Raw genomic sequence first — 19996 nt, 5'->3', positions numbered from 1 at the left:
GAGATTATTAATCCGGTCTCCTTTCGGTTGGCTCTTCCTGTCACATTTAAAATTCATAATGTGTTTCATAAGTCCTTGTTGAAGAGGTTTGTTGAACCAGTAGTTCCTGTGGTGGCACCTCCTAACCCTGTATTGGTTGAAGGTAACATAGAATATGAGGTAGAGAAGATACTGGATTCCCGTCTGGCTAGACGGAGACTCCAGTATTTGGTTAAGTGGAAGGGTTATGGTCAGGAGGATAATTCCTGGGTCTCTGCCTCTGATATTCATGCCGAAAGATTGGTGCGTGCCTATCATCGGGCTCACCCAGATCGCCCTGGTGGCATGGATGAGGGTTCGGTGACCCCTCCTCAAGGGGGAGGTACTGTTGTGAGTTCATTTTTCCCTTCACCGTTGAGGTCTGATGAACTCCCTCCTCTGGTGAAGGAAGGTAGTGAGATTGATTACCAAACACCTGGGCAGCTAGATGATGACTGGGTGGCTGGAATTGAGGACTGGATATAAGGCAGCCGACGCCCTTCTGCCTTGCTGGTGATCCTGCTGGATTCTTGGAGACCAGTCTGATTCCTGCATCTCAAAGCTAAGTTTTTCTGGTCTGCTTTGTACACTTCCGTTTTGTTTTTGTTTTGCCTTGTTTTTTTGGGAGTTCTGCCATCCCCGGCCGGGGGTGAGCTGAATTCCATTTTTGTCTCTGATCTGTTGATCTTTTGCTCTGTCTTCAGTATATACCTGAGTGCTGATATAGTCTTTTGAAGCCTAGCGACTTCAGGGCCTCTTTTTCCTATCAGTCGGTTGGCACATTTTGGATAGGGTTTTTGCGGATGGCAGACAGCGGCTTTCCTATCCTGTCCTATTTTGTTAGCTTGGGCCCCATCATTTGCTCAACCTATCTTTCTATCTGTGTTAGTGTTTTCATCTTGCTTCACCGTCATTATATGTTGGGGGCTGCCTATTGTTTTGGGGTCTGCTCTGGGGCAGTTTAGTTTTTCCCCTTTCTGTCTTTAGGCTATGTAGTTCTCTGGCTGTGATCGAGGGGTCTAGGGCACCGTAGGAACCCCCCACGGCTACTGCTAGTTGTTGTGGATAGGTTCAGGGGTCTGCAATCCGATAGCTGCCAACCTCTCTGGTTTTTCTGGACTTAGCTAGTATTTTGTTTTTTCCTCCTTCGGTGACTCATCATAACAAGATGCGGTTGGGAGACGGGAGGACGCGTCGCTGGACCAGTATGTATAATTATAATGTTTATTGTTAATTGTATGCTTTGTTTTACAGCCCCCTGCCCCGTCCCATATCTGTAAAGTCCAAGCTCGGGGTTCGGACGCAAGTTCGAGTCATCTCCGGCCCTGAGATCAAACTTTACAAAAAAACTCGGGTGAACCCACCGATATCGGTCATCGGGGGATACGCCCATCACTACTGGTCACAATTAGAAAGTAAATGGATCCGGCAATTAAATCCCTTACATCCTAATGGTGTAGATGAAGTTCTCCGCTTCTCCCCTTTCCTATAGGGGGTTTGGTGGAATTCGTTCTCTACACTCTTTATTACAAAAAACAGGTTTCTCTGACTCAATGTGTCTTATTTGTTTCTTATCTCCCCATAATACACCGGTCACAAGATCGCCGATCTGCACTTTACTCTCCGATGGTGACGATCCTCTAGACATCCGGACAGTCAGGAGCATTGGACCCCATCTGTGTCTCCCCACTATTCTAACAATGGACGCTCTCTCCGCCATCATTTCCTCCTCTATACGGTTATTACGGGGAATGACGCTGTGATGACTTCTCTTCTGGGAGAGACACAGATCACAGGTGACTAATATTGCAGTGTGAATAGAAACTTATATTTCCGGTATTTTTCTGCCCTTACATTGTGGGTTATGAGGTGTTTGGGGCTTGTTTTTTGTTCCGCCCTTTTCCCTTTGTTTTTATCTTTCCGGTTGGTAATTGGGATTCTAATATAAGCCCATATATCCCGGGAAGTGTCAGGTGCTGGGATCTCATTATATTATTAATAACAATGTCATTCCCGATTATTCCCGTCATTTATTGCTCATTACATTCTCTCTATAAAATAACAGATTCCTCTTTGTTACACGTCCTAATACTGATCATTTATATCTCTATATTGTAGAGGAAACATTTCTAGGAGTGTATACACTTCACCACAAACACTTCCCATAGATTTTATTATCATCACTGTTATTAAGCTGCTTTTCTCTTTATATCTTTACCATATCACTGTTTATTCTCTTTTCTTACCCGTTGCACAGTTGCACTCTCACTGGTCACTCGGTGGGGTCACATTTGGCTCTTTTCACCTGCATTGTTTTGTTTCCGGACCCCCCTCACTTTCACTTTACCTGACTGATCGCTACCAGATGCAGCATTATTCATCTTGGTCTTACCAACAGGCTTTCATCCTGATCCTCCTGCTTCACTGGGGAAGATGTGACCGGGGAACAGCCCCAATTCCTTTAGGAACACCCCCACTTTACCCCAGAGTTACCCCCCTTGCCTGGATTAGTGCAGGACCTTGGTGTGTTGGAAACACTTATCCGTACCCTCTGAGGAAGCTGACGTGGCGAAACACCAGTAAGAGGGAACAGTGGTGAATCTGCCATCTTTCTCTGTACACTCCCGGCATGTCGTCTGTAGGATCTGTAATCCCCATCTCTTGTTAGGATGGTTCCTCCTTTACACTATATGGGCTGTGCTGTATTCCTGGGATATCCCATATAGCACTGGCTGCACTTTATATCTCCTATCTGTATTCCAGGGATGTAATGCGCTGTCAGCTCTTTATTCTCTCACTATTTATACCCTTTGCTCTGTGTCCTCTCATTATATAAGCTATTCATCTATAAGTGCACAGGATCTATTCCCCTCATACACTGATATCCAGTGATAGATCTACAATCCGGTTACATATATCTATGTATGGATTTATCTTACACTCAATAAATACGGTGCACTTATCTCATCTCCACCTTGATAGTGACGCTCTCTTAGGATACATGTTACTCTATGATGGCACTTTTGCACATAGCCACTAGATGGCGCTACATTTGACATTTGCCTGAATTTTTATATCTATACATGGTTTACACAAATTATATTTTCTTGTGGTAACTCTATACTATTTACCATTAGAAGCTGTGTATTTTTGTAATTATTTGTATGTATACATAGAATCATAGAATCATAGAATCGTAGAGTTGGAAGGGACCTCCTGGGCCATCTGGTCCAACCCCCTGCTCAAAGCAGGATTCGCTAAATCATCCCAGTCAGATGTCTGTCCAGCCTCTGTTTGAAGACTTCCATTGAAGGAGAACTCACCACTTCTCGTGGCAGCCTGATTGATTACCACTTCTGTCTCTGTAAAAACAATCCCCTTTAACTCCTTTCCGACATCAGGTGTAAATGTACTTCCTCTCTTTGATGTGGGCTCCGGCGGTGAGCCCACATCTTTTCTGGCACATGTCAGCTGTTTTGAACATCTGCCATTTGCCCCTAACAGCCTCTGACAGCGACATTTAATGCGCACTTCCAGCAAGCGCATCAAAAATCCTACCCATCGGTGACCCCACCACATGATCATGGGTCACCGATGGGTTGGCATGATAACCAGTGGTCTCCAGCAGACCTCTATGCTTGTCACTGCTGGAATGCTATGAGCGCCGCCCGCTAGACAAAACCACATGAACTAGGGATCGTCCTGCCGAACTCCCGATCTCCTTTTAACATGGGCAAAACGCTACTCAGACAACACAGGGTGAGGGTAAGACAGTGTGGGCAATGCTTTATTCTACCACAGAACAGGCAGATAACACATAGAACAGTCCCCGCACAGTACCCAAGATGGGGCACATTACAGAGTCTCACCCTCCACTGACCCACTGGGATAATAGCTGCTGTGACTTCAGATCTTCCAGGGTCACTACCCAGCCGTGGCACACATACAGAGAGGAGGTAGCGACAAACATAGGAAGATGTGTCAGCGCCGGGATTTTTTCTTATGGTCACCAACCTCGGGTAAAGCTCATTTAGAGCTTCTCTTACCTAGGATCCTAGAAGTGGAAGAATAAAGAGAGAGACACAGGTGGCTTGTCTTTCAAGTTAATCTCCTTTATTGGGAGGGTCAGGGTAGATCTTTTATAGTGAATCAGAAAGAGGAAATGAACAAATATGGATACTTCCGTAATGTTGTGTAACAACTTCGAAATGGTGGATAGTTGGCAAAAACAATAGTTATATAACAGATATGACAAAATGATATATTATGTGTCTAATTGGGGATGACGGGAGTATGGCACTTCCTTGATATCAATTTAACAATTCGTGGAACTACGTCCGGTAATACTAATAGGCCAGAATACTTGGCCTTGACATTTTAGACATTATTCTGAGAAAAGAGAGAATTTTTGGAACTGACCACTTGGCAGAATCTCCTAACCACGTAGACAGATGATAACAATTAAAATTGTGTCATGAGTTGCAAGTTATTTTTCAGTTATTTTTCTGGACTTTAGAAACTAAGATTAACCATTTCTTTGACAACTCCCCTCTTTTTATCATTCTGTCTACCTACCTCTATCTATCCTTGCCTTTATCCAAGGCCTGCAAGATAACCCTACTTCAGAAAATACACGGCTTGTCCTATGTATATCATGGGACACCAGTCCTGCTGTGTATCCATTCAGATTATACCTGGGAATCAGACCTCCTTTCCCTACTTCTCTTTCATTTATTGCCCTATCTCAGAGGAATACAGATTTTATTGAGGGGAGTTTATGTCTGTTTTGTGTGTAACATGTTAATAAGATATATTATAACATATATTTTGATATATTAGTATGTATATATACATTTTTTATATCTTTATTCATTGGTAAGTGTTAATCATTTAATCATTTAAAGTCCATAATGCATGTAATCTTCATCGTTGTAGTTCTTTGTAGAGCCTTTGTCTTTGCTCAGACCAGCGGTTTTCCACAATGCAGACAATCAGCCAGGTCTACTGACGTTTGCTTGTTGCAGAATATACATTCACGCTGAACGGTGGTTATGAAGGTCGTCATCACTTGGGTTTGCTTTATATCAGAGTCAGTATTGATTCTAGCTTTATGTTTACCTGGAAAATATTTACAATTAGAACCAAGAATTTTCTTTATGAGTAAAACAAATAATCTTATCATCACTGCAATAACCAATATTACAAAGACTGCTTGAATTAGAAAATGAATTATTCCTGATATCCATCCGCCTATCCCTTTAAACAAATTCAAAGGCTTTAACCATGCGAGCCGTTCAGGGAGGGGCAGGTCCTCCAGGGAATTAACCTTCCGTATTCCTTCCTTTATCAGCCTAGCTTGTTCTATGTCATGAGTGACTCTCATCAGTCCGGATGGATCTATATAGTGGCAGCAGGCGGGTCCCACTACCTGACAGAATCCCCCTTGAGATGCTGTGACATAGTCGAGCACCATAGAGTGTTGGTTAGTTATAACAATGAGCTGTCTCATATAAGCAGATCCTACATTAATGGCATCAAATAAATACTCAGTCACATTATCAAAGATATCACCCAATTCCTCTATCATCTGAGCATTCCTTAGAGTTCCGAACATAACTCCCAACGGACCAGTGAGGACCATCCCAGTTTTTTAAGATACCATGGAGTGTGCATTAAATGCTTGGGTGGCTGGGGAGAGGGTGCACTACGCTTTGCTATCATGTGATCAGGGACATTTTTATAAGGGAAATCATTCTCATTCCATACCCAGGTGGCCGGCTCTAACCTAGCCAGTGTACATGCACCTTCAGCTCCTTTAGGAATCCACCTATATGCATTACTCCCACATACTATGTTTATAAACTGAAATTTATTAAGAACAGCTATTGTCATTGAAACTAACCTGGTAGTGGCAGTGTAAAGACACCAAGAGTCGTCTAAATCTGTAGTGACTGCCCTATAATATCGTAATGACTAGCATTCTGGGTCAGTATTTATACTTATAGACATCTCAACAGCTCCATCTCCATATTGACCTTCTCTGGTTTCTTCATCTACGTAAACTGCCTCTCTCTCTCAATAGAGTTACAAAATATTGCATAGTTTTTACAGCAATTGGGGCATGTGAACAAATCCAGCAATTGGATAGATTTCTGACCTGGGCAATATAGCTATGGTACTGGATAAATTTATTAGCCCATCATTTTGACACATCACTATCCCATGCTCCATTCCTAAGGCTCGGGTGATTCCTTGGCACACTTGTGACGTAAAGTGACTACCTCGGTCACTTTCGATTACCTCTGGTACTCCAAATCTGCAAACAACTTCAGATATTAACTTTTTAACCACAGTACGTGCATTTGCATGAGCACAAGGCCATGCTTCTGGCCAATTTGAGAAAAGATCCACACATACCAGCACATATTCATAGTTGCCTTCCCTTGGAAGCTGAATGAAATCAATCTGCAGTCGCTGAAAAGGGTACAATGGCCTCGGGGTGCACTTTAGTGGCACCTTTACTGTTTTTCCCACATTGTGGCATGCGCAGATTACACACCCCTGTACGAATTTTGCAGCTGCATAATGGAACCCTGGTGCGACCCAACTTGCTTTTACCTGGCTTACCATTCCATCCTTGGATTGGAGTGTTAATCCATGGGAGAGGGAGCACACCATAGGGAACAATGCCCTGGGCAAGCAATACCTATCATCCGCTCTCCACAATCCATCTTCTTCCTTCACGCCTGCGTGCCTTTGCCACTCTTCCTTTTCTGGTGCAGAGGCCTGATCTTGCAGGTTCTGAAGTAATTGTAGATCCACCTCCCCTGACACCTGTACAGTGTATGTTCCTGCGGGAAGAGGGAACAAAGCAGCCTTGGCTGCAATATCAGCTCGGTTGTTGCCTTCGGCTTCCTTAGTGCGCTCCTTTGTGTGAGCTTGCACTTTCACTATAGCAACTTTCTTAGGCAGCTCCAATGCTCTAAGGAGCTGGGCCACCAATTCTGCATTTTTAATGGGCTTACCAGAGGAACCAACAAACTGTCTGCTCTTCCATATGGGACCATAATCATGGCAGATGCCAAATGCATAGCGGCTATCTGTGAAAGTATTTTCTGTCAAATGTTCAGCGATTACACACACGTCAGCGAGTGCTTTCAATTCAGCTTCTCAAGTAGACATCCTAGAAGGCAAAGCTTTACTTTGTACCACCTTATATTGATCAACTATTGAATAAATAACCTGTATAAGGTACTTCATTTTGATAAACCTGTGACACATCTATATAAAACTCTTGATCTACATTAGGGATTGGTGTCTCTTGCACATTGGCAAGTAGCCATGTTAAAAATACAGTATACCCTTAGCATGCCCCCCCCAATTCATGACAAAGCAAATGGAAGTGGAGGTCATAATTTGGGATTTCTAGAGCCGAGGCTGAGAGAATGGCCTACTTCAAGTTCTTGAACCCCTCTTTTGCTTCCGGGGTCAGTTGGCATGGCTTCTCTACAGTAGCTGGTCAGCCCCAGGAATATACTCAGTGGCAGATGGAAGTGAGCTCCATTGCTTGGCTTATGGCTTTTTCTTCTGGTGTTATGTGTTTCAGCTGAAGTGAAATGCAATGACCTAAGAAAACAACTTTTTCCTTTGCTATTAGCAGTTACCTCTTTAGACCTTACATACTTCATGGTACAAAAATATTAACAAGGAAGCCTTTTCCATTAAACACACAGTACCCGTTTGATCTCTCTGCTCAGGGGATATCGTCTAATACGCACTGGTACAGTTTCTGGCTTCAATCTAATGAATACTGGTACTATCCTAAAAAAAAAAACACCTGTCTTATCCTTTACCCATACCGCAGCTGGTATCTGCTCGAGCATATGCATTATTTCCTCACATTGGTCAGTTGCAGTTTTTCTCGCCATCTAGCTAAATTGGCAACATCCTTGTGAGAGGGTTGCTTCAGACAACGGGCCTGTAACAGTAATGCCTTTCTTCCAAACTTAATAAAAAAAAACTGCATTCATAGTACTCAGGATATCAGCACCTATCAAGATTATAGGACATTTATCTTTGACTAGTAATTATGCACACAAGTATGTAGTATGTGCTATTCACACATTCATAGGTTCTGTTTCATACAAGGGATGATCTATTCCACCTGCTCCTAATCCCTGTACCATTTCCCCTGTCATGAATTGTGGTAAACAAAAGATCCTGAGTTTGAATTGTTGTGGCATATCCTTTTACTTATATATTATAGTACGGCTCACCCCGTATCAATTAAATATTTCATTTGTTTCCCAGGAGGACATTTTAATTATGTCATAGTGATTGGACCATCCCGTGGGGGAACCATTATTTTTGTTTACACTTCTCTGGATTTGTTATCCCATCTTTTCTTTTCTTCTCTCTCTACTGTTACCCTGTGATGTATACCTATACCTGCCACCTGGACCACAGTTTTCACAGCATTCACTATTGCATTATTAAATGCATCCGGAGGTGTATTCACCATAACAGGAGTCGCCTTCTGCTGTTTCTTTACTTTCCAATTGTTAATCTGGTCCTCTATCCCCTGAACATGGGAAGGGATTGTATATACATTCTGGCCGTACTCTCATCACTTCTGTTCTCAGATCTTCCTTCAGTCCTATCAGTAACATATTTTTACAAATCTGGCTTCTCTGGGGTTGTCTGCAAGTGTAATGTAAAATGTTTCCTCATTTCTCCCCTCTGTAGGAATTGCTTGGGGCTGTTCTTACCGGAGTGGAGAAACTGTCTGTGAACCCCTGTGGCAACCCAAGGGTAATAAGTATAGAGGAGAAGCATCATATACAAGTCAGCTAGTTTGCATCTGCGGAGACATGGGGATCAGTCCTCCCCCCCGTGTTTGGCACCTATGGGACCCCTGGCTGATGGTATATCACCAGGGTCTACCAGAGATGGGGTGTATAGAATTATACAGATGTTAAGGCTGCAGAAATCTCCTGTCAGCACATAACTTCGCTCTTTGGGCTGCTTAAGGGGGGAGCCGGTCTCATCCCCTCCGCTACTACAGGGGCGCAGGGAGCTGCGGAAGCACAGACTGATCTTGTGAAGGGGGAGCAGCCTGTGTGTGGAGACGCTGCAGATTGCCTGACATACATTCTCTCTAACGTCATCACATTTAGTATTAACTTCATCATTCATCATAACTTCTTAGTAATAACGTCATCATTCTTAGTATTAAAACACAACATATCATTCAGATGTTCTGATCCACTCTGCAACTTGCACACCATAATCACATTTCCCAATGCCATACAGCATGCTCCTTACTTAAACACTCGTATCTCTCAGCATCCAATCATCCATTCCTTGGCACTTCTGCCTTTTCAAAAATTGTCAGCGGTATCGTTAACTGCTTCATAATCCTGCAGGTCCTTTATCTTATATCTCGGATCCGTAGTCTGTCCTGACCAGGTGTGCCCAGCACCCATAACAGCTGTCAAGGGTAGCGACCCCTGTCTTCAGCCCTGTTATGTATTAGTGGGATCCCACTGGTCTACTACAATAGCCAGCAATCCCACTATCAAAGCAATAACCTGAACCGCAGCTCTCTGTTCTGTCCTGATGCTGATACATACTCTCCCAAACAATTAGACAGATTACTGTCAACAACACAGTTCCAAACACAAGCGCTGTATACTCCTCATACAGCAGAATCAGAACCTGGATTCTCGCTAGACTCTGAGCATGCCAAATCTATTCCTGAGTCTGTTTTAGAGAAATCAAAATAATAATCATGTGAAACCATATCTTGCCACCTTGGCATGTACCATCTAGTCTCTAAGATGTATGACCAACTTTTTACATGACAAGAGAATACTCTATACAACTTATTTACTCTCTTGTACTGATGGGGAACAACTGGCGTCAAATGTATTCTTTCCAGAAACCAATCAGATCTTAATCTTCTCACACTTTACTATAGTAACCGAATGCAAACAATTTTCACATGACATGTAACACGTACACTTCACAGACTAGTATTCATCTCAAAGTGTCTCAAAGCCACCGGGCAATAACTGGCTCCTGCACTTCCAAATCTTCGCTATCTCACAATTGACCGGGATATCTCGAGGTACTCTAAAATGAATATTTATAGTCAATATATACACTCTCACAGGTCCAAGCCACGTTATGGCTGCCCACCAGCCAACTCCTCCAGTAATCTTTTCCTCAGACTTCCAATAACGTGGGGTTTTCAGATTCACACCAACCAATCAACCAATTCTTATCCTTTTACTACTTACCAACTGGATTCTGTCCCTTGTAGGACTGCAACTACTGGTAACATTTGAGTCACTAAGAGAGATTTCCCTACTCTCACTCAAAGGGGCGGAGGGAGCTGCGGACACAGACTGCGCTGTAAAGGAGGGGCTGCTGCTCATCCCTGCACTATTTGATTTCTCCCTCTCCTATTCTGGGCAAACTCCCTCTCGTCATCAGTATTAAAATATGGATCATGCTGCTCAGCTGTTCTCATCCATGGGGCCACTTGCTTCTCATAACCATGTTTCTTAATCCATTTATCATGTTCTCTGCTAAATCGCTTCCATCTAGAGTCCAATACACCTATCCAGCTTTTAAGCAATGCATATGACAAGAATATACTCTGCGCCTATACTGGTGGACTGAACACAGACCCTTATCACACAGCATATGGTGCACACATAGTAAGCATCTGTCTGACACTTCAATCACATCCATACACGCAGTACTTCTGTACTCTCCCGCTCCCCGCATCTTATCAAAAAAATGCTCTAGTGCTAATGGACGAAAACATGAATCACATCTATTTGTAGAAACTCTTGCTTGGTTCACTATATCCTCTAATTAGCGTCCTATCTGAGTGCCGGGTTGCATACAAAAAACATTTATATTTATATTCACATAGATTGTCTTCACGTGATTCTCCCTCTTTACTACAAACTCCTACCCGGGACCTTCCTGTAAATTTTTCCAAGTAGCAACTAACTGGAGAGTTTTATCTTACTTCTTTGAGTAAGAAAACTATTTTATACACTGAGCACACGTCCTTTAGTCTCCATACATCAACAGCGCAGCTTAGTGTCCCACAACACAGATATAGCAAATATCAGGACTGCATTCTGCATGCAACATACAACTCACACACAATTGTTCCCATAATCCAAACACACAATTTCAGCAGTCTTTTGGTCTATCCGGTCTTGCTTTGCAATAACAATTAAGCACACAAAATTAGGATGTTAGGATGGTTAGTATTTTTAGTCAGATAAACAAATACAAATATGCAACCACAAACAATACAAACTACATTAAAGCCAAGAAACAAAAGAAACAAAACAAACAAAAAAAATTAAAAAAACTTAAAAATAAAATAAAAAAAAAAAATAAAACAAACCTTAATTTTTGTTACCCGAGGGGATTCCCATTCAAAGATCCAGACAGACTGACCTACCTACCCTGTCTTAGGGAGACAAGAAAGGATGCGAGCCAAAATGGCTCACGTACCCGGGTCTCCTTTCTGTTCTCCCCCCGACAGAGCAAGGCAATCCTTTTCAGTCCAAATTGATAGTTAAAGGGGAATTCAATCTCGCTGGGGCCTCCAATTGTCAGCGCCGGGATTTTTTCTTATGGTCACCAACCTCGGGTAAAACTCATTTAGAGCTTCTCTTACCTAGGATCCTAGGAGTGGAAGAATAAAGAGAGAGACACAGGTGGCTTGTCTTTCAAGTTAATCTCCTTTATTGGGAGGGTCAGGGTAGATCTTTTATAGTGAATCAGAAAGAGGAAATGAACAAATATGGATACTTCCGTAATGATGTGTAACAACTTCGAAATGGTGGATAGTTGGCAAAAACAATAGTTATATAACAGATATGACAAAATGATATATTATGTGTCTAATTGGGGATGACGGGAGTATGGCACTTCCTTGATATCAATTTAACAATTCGTGGAACTGCATCCGGTAATACTAATAGGCCAGAATACTTAGCCTTGACATTTTAGACATTATTCTGAGAAAAGAGAGAATTTTTGGAACTGACCACTTGGCAGAATCTCCTAACCACGTAGACAGATGATAACAATTAAAATTGTGTCATGAGTTGCAAGTTATTTTTCAGTTATTTTTCTGGACTTTAGAAACTAAGATTAACCATTTCTTTGACAATGACAGTCCATACAAGGCCAGTTGCTCCAAAGATCACAATCTGGCTTCTCCAAATGTATCCATGATTCAGTGATGGTCAGTGGAGCAGATCTGTATTCTTCCAACCGAGGCTGAAACCCCCTAGGTTGTTTTCTATAGAATGATAGATCTGTGTCCCTTGTGATGATGTTGTGGCTGCTGTCCTGTCTCTTGTCCTTTGGATGTATAGATGTCTTGGCAGAATCTCTCTGGCTGTTTCTCTCTCTCAGTCTCTTTATACCGAGGCATGTAACCCATTTTTACACTTAACAAGTGTCCCTCATTCAGTATTTACATAAAGGGTAAGAATGGAGATGAGATTATTATAGCATTACTTGATTATTTAAACTATTTGCATAGTTTTTCCCTCTCTGCTTTAGAAGTCAACAAACTGGCTCCATAACACAATGCATAATTAGCATATCAGCAATCAATCATCACTAGGGATCAAGGATAAGCGCACAATAAAAGTCAATATTACCGACTTACACCAACAAGTCTGTTTTCTTGACCCACTAGAAATCAACACTTAAATTTAAAGCCAACATACAGATAACATTCTATTATTCTTCATTTGCGAAAAAATAGCTGTCTGGTTATTTAAGATACAATGCTGTATGTCTTCACAATGCCAAAAGTAAAAAAAGAAATGTTTTTAAAAATATAAAAAACAATATAAAAGTTCAGATCACCCCCCTTTCGCTCCTTTTCAAAATAAAACAATAAAAAAATCAAACATACACATATTTGTTATAGCCGCGTTCAGAATCGCCCAATCTATCAATATAAAAAAAGAATTAACCAGATCGCTAAATGGCGTAACGAGAAAATGGTCAAAACACAAGAATCACTTTTTTTTGGTTGCTGCAACATTGCATTAAAATGCAATAAAGGATGACCAAAAGATCGTATCTGCACCAAAATGGTCTCCATTAACCCCTTCACCCCCAAGGGTGGTTTGCACGTTCATGACCGGGCCAATTTTTACAATTCTGACCACTGTACCTTTATGAGGTCATAACTCTGGAACACTTCCATGGATCCCGGTGATTCTGACATTGTTTTCTCGTGACATATTGTACTTCATGTTAGTGGTAAAATTTCATTCAAATAACTTGCGTTTATTTGTGAGAAAAACGGAAATTTGGCGAAAATTTTGAAAATTTCGCAATTTTCAAACTTTGAATTTTTATGCCCTTAAATCACAGAGATACGGCACACAAAAAACTTGATAACTAACATATCCCACATGTTTACTTTACATCAGCACAATTTTGGAACCAAAATTTTTTTTGTTAGGAAGTTATAAGGGTTAAAAGTTGACCAGCGATTTCTCATTTTTACAACACCATTTTATTTTTACGGACCACATCACATTTGAAGCCACTTTGAGGGGTCTATATGATAGAAAATACCCAAAAGTGACACCATTCTAAAAACTGCACCCCTTAAGGTGCTCAAAACCACATTCAAGAAGTTTATTAACCCTTTAGGTGCGTCACAGGAATTTTTTTGAATATTTAAAAAAAATGAACATCTAACTTTTTTTCATAAAAAAAATACTTCAGGTTCAATTTTTTTTATTTTACCAAGGGTAACAGGAGAAATTGAACTGCAAAAGTTATTGTGCAATTTGTCCTGAGTACGCAGATACCTGATATGTGGGGGAGAACGACTGTTTCGGCGCATGGCAGAGCTCAGAATGGAAGGAGCGCCGTTTGACTTTTTCAATGCAAAATTGGCTGGAATTCAGATTGGACACCATGTCACGTTTGGAGAGTCCCTGATGTACCTAAACAGTGGAAACCCCCTACAAGTGACCCCATTTTGGAAACTAGACCCCCCAAGGAACTTATCTAGATATGTGGTGAGAACGTTGAACCCACAAGGGCTTTACAGAAGTTTATAACGTACAGCGGTACAATTAAAAAATCATATTTTTTCAACAAAAATGATCTTTTCACCCCAATTTTTATTTTCCCAAGGGTAACAGGACCCTAAAAGTTATTGTGCAATTTGTCCTGAGTACGCTGATACCCCACATGTGGGGGTAAACCACTATTTGGGCGCATGGCAGAGCTCGGAAGGGAAGCAGCGCCATTTGACGTTTTTGGCTGGAATAGAGATCGGACACGATGTCGCGTTTGGAAAACCCCTGATGTACCAAAACAGTGGAAACCCCCCACAAATGACACCATTTTGGAAACTAGACCCCCTAAGGAACTTATCTAGATGTGTGGTGAGAACTTTGAACCCCCATGGGCTTCACAGAAGTTTCTAACATAAAGCCATACAATTAAAAAATCATATTTTTTCCACAAAAATGATCTTTTCACCCTCAATTCTTATTTTTCCAAGGGTAACAGGACCCTAAAAGTTATTGTGCAATTTGTCCTGAGTACGCTGATACCCCATATGTGGGGGTAAACCACTATTTGGGCGCATGGCAGAGCTCGGAAGGGAAGCAGCGCCATTTGACGTTTTTGGCTGGAATTGAGATCGGACACCATGTCGCGTTTGGAAAACTCCTGATGTACCAAAACAGTGGAACCCCACCACAAATGACACCATTTTGGAAACTAGACCCCCTAAGGAACTTATCTAGATGTGTGGTGAGAACTTTGAACCCCCATGGGCTTCACAGAAGTTTATAACATAAAGCCATACAATTAAAAAATCATATTTTTTCCACAAAAATGATCTTTTCACCCTCAATTCTTATTTTTCCAAGGGTAACAGGACCCTAAAAGTTATTGTGCAATTTGTCCTGAGTACGCTGATACCCCACATGTGGGGGTAAACCACTATTTGGGCGCATGGCAGAGCTCGGAAGGGAAGCAGCGCCATTTGACGTTTTTGGCTGGAATTGAGATCGGACACGATGTCGCGTTTGGAAAACCCCTGATGTACCAAAACAGTGGAAACCCCCCACAAATGACACCATTTTGGAAACTAGACCCCCTAAGGAACTTATCTAGATGTGTGGTGAGCACTTTGACCCCCCCAGTGCTTCACAGAAGTTTATAACACCCGGGCGTGAAAATAAAAAATTCGTATTTTTTCCACAAACATGATCTTTTAGTCACCATTTTTTATTTTCCCAAGGGTACCAGGAGAAATTGGACCCCAAAAGTTGTTGTCCAATTTGTCCTGAGTATGCTGATACCCCATATGTGGGAGAAAACTACTGTATGGGCACACGTCGGAGCTCGGAAGGGAAGTAGTGACGTTTTGGAATGCAGACTTTGATGGAATGGTCTGCGGGTGTCATGTTGCCTTTGGAGAGCCCCTAATGTACCTAAACAGTGGAAACCCCCCACAAATGACACCATTTTGTATACTAGACCCCCCAAGGAACTTCTCTAGATGTGTGGTGAGCACTTTGAACCCCCCAGTGCTTCACAGAAGTTTACAACGCCCGGGCGTGAAAATAAAAAATTCGTATTTTTTCCACAAACATGATCTTTTAGTCACCATTTTTTTTATTTGCCCAAGGGTACCAGGAGAAATTGGACCCCAAAAGTTGTTGTCCAATTTGTCCTGAGTATGCTGATACCCCATATGTGGGAGAAAACTACTGTATGGGCACACGTCGGGGCTCGGAAGGGAAGTAGCGACGTTTTGGAATGCAGACTTTGATGGAATGGTCTGCGGGTGTCATGTTGCCTTTGGAGAGCCCCTAATGTACCTAAACAGTGGAAACCCCCCACAAATGACCCCATTTTGAAAACTAGACCCACTAAGGAACGTATCTAGATGTGAGGTGAGCACTTTGAACCCCCAAGGGCTTCACAGAAGTTTATAATGCCAGGGCATGAAAATAAAAAAATCATATTTTTTCCACAAACATGATCAATTAGTCCCCAATTTTTTTTTTTTCCCAAGGGTAACAGGAGAAATTGAACCCCAAAAGTTGTTGTCCAATTTGTCCTGAGTACGCTGACACCCCATATGTGGGATAAAACTACTATATGGACACACGTCAGGGCTCGGAAGGGAAGTAGTGACGTTTTGGAATGCAGACTTTGATGGAATGGTCTGCGGGTGTCATGTTGCCTTTGGAGAGCCCCTAATGTACCTAAACAGTGGAAACCCCCACAAGTGACCCCATTTTGGAAACGAGACCCCCTAAGGGACTTATCTAGATGTGTGGTGAGCGCTTTGAACCCCCAAGGGCTTCACAGAAGTTTATAATGCCCGGGCATGAAAATAAAAAAATCGTATTTTTTCCAGAAACATGATCAATTAGTCCCCAATTTTTTCATTTTCCCAAGGGTAACAGGAGAAATTGGACCCCAAAAGTTGTTGTCCAATTTGTCCTGAGTACGCTGACACCCCATATGTGGGAGAAAACTACTGTATGGACACACGTCGGGGCTCGGAAGGGAAGCAGTGACGTTTTGGAATGCAGACTTTGATGGAATGGTCTGCGGGTGTCATGTGCCTTTGGAGAGCCCCTGATGTACCTAAACTATTGAAACTCCCCACAAGTGACCCCATTTTGGACACTAGACCCCCCACGGAACTTATCTAGATGTGTGGTGAGCACTTTGAACCCCCAAGTGCTTCACAGAAGTTTATAACACTCGGACGTGAAAATAAAAAAATCATTTTTTTCCACAAAAATGATATTTTTGCCCCCAATTTTTTATTTTCCTAAGGGTAACAGGAGAAATTGGACCCCAAAAATTGTTTTGCAATTTGTCCTGAGTAGGCTGATACCCTACATGTGGGGGTAAAACACTGTTTGGGCGCATGGCAGAGCTTGGAAGGGAAGGAGCACCATTTGACTTTTTCAACTCAGAATTGGCTGGAATTGAGATCAGACGCCATGTTGCATTTGGAGAGCCCCTGATGTGCCCAAACAGTGGAAACCCCCAATTATAACTCCAACCCTAACCCCAACACGCCCCTAACCCTAACCCTAGCCCTAACCCTAGCCCTAACCCTAACCCTAGCCCTAACCCTACCCTAACCCTAGCCCTAACCCTACCCCAACACACCCCTAGCCCTAACCCTAGCCCTAACCCTAATGGAAAAATGGAAATAAATACATTTTTTTTATTTTATTATTTTTCCCTAACTAAGGGGGTGATAACGGGGGGTTTGATTTACTATTTATGGCGGTTTTTATGTTTGGCGGCTGTCGCACGCTAAAAGACGCTTTTTATTGTAAAAATAGTTTTTGCATCACCACATATTGAGAGCTATAATTTTTCCGTATTTTGACCCACCGAGTCATGTGAGGTCTTATTTTTTGCGGGACGAGTTGACGTTTTTATTGGTACCATTTTCGGGCACGTGAAATTTTTTGATCGCTTTTTATTCCGATTTTTGGGACGCAGAATGAACAAAAACCAGCGTTTCATGAATTTCTTTTGGGGGGGTGCGTTTACACCGTTCCGCGTGCGGTAAAATTGATAAAGCGGTTTTATTCTTCGGGTCAGTACGGTCACAGCGATACCTCATTTAGGTCGTTTTTTTATGTTTTTGTCGGTTTTATGCAATGAAAACTATTTTATATAAAAAATAATTATTTTTGCATCGCTTTAACTTTTTTATTTTTTCGCTGATGATGCTGTGTGGTGGCTCGTTTTTTGCGGGACAAGATGACGTTTTCAGCGGTACCATGGATATTTATATGCGTCTTTTTGATCGCGCGTTATTACACTTTTTGTTTGGCGGTATGATAATAAATCATTATTTTTTGCTTCGTTTTTTATTTTTATTTTTTAAGGGGTTCGCTAAAGGGGTTAACTAATGGGACAGTTTTATAGGGCGGGTCGTTACGGACGCGGCGATACCTAATATGTGTACTTTTATTGTTTTTTTTTTATTATTTCCAAAAAATGGATTTATTCGGGGAATATTTTTTTTTTTTTCTAATTTATTTGGCGATTTTTTTTTAATTATTTTTACACTTTTTTTTATTTATTTTTTTACTTTATTAAATAGTCCCAGGTGGGACATCACTGTCCTGTGACAGATCGCTGATCTGTCACATCACAGATCACTGTGACAGATCAGCGATCTGACACAGGCAGTGCAGAAGGCTTCCTCATGCCTGCGCTTTGCAGGCACTGAGGAAGCCAGCTTCCGCAGGCCCCCGAAGGCCCCCGTCGCCATCTTGGATTCGGGGGCCTGGAGGAAGGGAGTCCCCCGCAGCAGCGCTGCACATTGCGCTGCCGTGGGGGGCTCAGGGAAGCACGGAGGGAGCCCCCTCCCTGCCGATGCTTCCCTTTAACCCCCAGTACACCGCGATCGTGTTTGATCGCTGTGTGCAAGGGGTTAACGTGTCGGGGGCGGTCCGTGACCGCCCGACACATTGTGCCGGGTGTCAGCTTTGATAATTAGCTGACACTTGGCCGCGATCAGCGGCGCTCACCACGTGCCCGGGTACCGTGGACGGGATAGTACGTCGGATGGCAGAAAGGGGTTAATAACATCAGCTCGGTACACAAAAAAAAGCCTTCACCCAACCCGAGATCATGAAAAATGGACACGTGACGGGTATCGGAAAATGGTGCAATTCTTTTATACTTTACCTAATAAAGAGGAGTTATTTTTACTGATACAGCGGGTATGGAAAGTATTCAGACCCCTTTAAATTTTTCACTCTTTATTTCATTGCAACCGTTTGGTAAATTCAAATTCATACTATCTATTCTTGACACGGGACGGGCTTATAAACTTCCGAAGTATATAATTTGGTGTTTGGGATCTGCGAATATGTGGCTAGTTTTCTGTTTCGGATAACATGATACATGATTTTAGGTTTTTTTTTCTCATTTAGTCTCTCTTGAATATAGGTCAATATTAAATAGTCTCTTAATGAGTTGCCTTTGGTGAGGACGATGAAACCCCTAGAAATGAGAGTGAGTGTGTATATGTCACCTCACCCTATATACTGAGATGTGGGGTATATGTTTTTTCTATTAGTCACTTTCTGACTAACCTTCAGGGGGTGAATTATGGGTATAGTTTTACATTTGGAATTAATAAAGTTTAGTTTTATCCTTTTGTCAGCAAACATGTGGAATGACAAGAGATAACCCATTTAAGAAGATTCAATTTTGGTTAAAACTATTCCAACATTATAACATTATGAACATAAAAAAGGCTTCTCTCCTGTGTGGATTCTCTGGTGCTTAACACATTCTGATTTAGTGTTAAAACATTTCCCACATTCTGAACAGGAAAAAGGCTTCTCCCCTGTGTGAGTTCTTTGGTGGGTAACAAAACGTGATTTATGTGCAAAACATTTCCCACATTCTGAACATGAGAAAGGCTTCTCCCCTGTGTGAGTTCTCTTGTGGGTAAGAAAATGTGATTTCTGTCCAAAACATTTCCCACTGTCTACACATGAAAAAGGCTTCTCCCCTGTGTGGATTCTCTGGTGCTTAACAAAATCTGATTTAGTGTTAAAACATTTCCCACATTCTGAACAGGAAAAAGGCTTCTCTCCTGTGTGGATTCTCTGATGATTAACACAATCGGATTTAGTGCTAAAACATTTCCCACATTCTAAACAGGAAAAAGGCTTCTCCCCTGTGTGAGTTCTCTGGTGGATAACAAAATTTGATTTATGTTCAAAACATTTCCCACATTCTGAACAGGAAAAGGAAAAGGGCATCTCCCCTGTGTGAGTTCTCTGGTGGATAACAAAATGTATTTTCTGGTTAAAACATTTCCCACATTCTGAACAGGAAAAAGGCTTCTCCCCTGTGTGAGTTCTATGGTGAGTAACAAAAT

At 41.9% G+C, this 19996-nt stretch overlaps 1 long non-coding RNA gene and 1 pseudogene across 1 annotated transcript; one reads left to right on the top strand and one right to left on the bottom strand.

Moving 5' to 3' along the window:
• Positions 1-19996, top strand: part of LOC141082440 (uncharacterized) — a 90961-nt pseudogene that overhangs the window by 31627 nt on the left and 39338 nt on the right.
• Positions 4110-6569, bottom strand: LOC141082285 (uncharacterized). The gene is made up of 2 exons (XR_012230486.1): positions 6176-6569; positions 4110-5136 (listed from the first exon to the last, which is right to left on the bottom strand). It is a non-coding gene; the product is annotated as an uncharacterized lncRNA (long non-coding RNA).

Source organism: Dendrobates tinctorius, unplaced genomic scaffold (genome assembly GCF_039654945.1).
Source record: "Dendrobates tinctorius isolate UK_male_01 unplaced genomic scaffold, ASM3965494v1 ptg000017l, whole genome shotgun sequence".
NCBI lineage: Eukaryota > Metazoa > Chordata > Amphibia > Anura > Dendrobatidae > Dendrobates > Dendrobates tinctorius.
The sequence above is the reverse complement of the archived record's forward strand: the minus strand, read 5'-3'. Positions and strand labels throughout refer to the sequence as shown.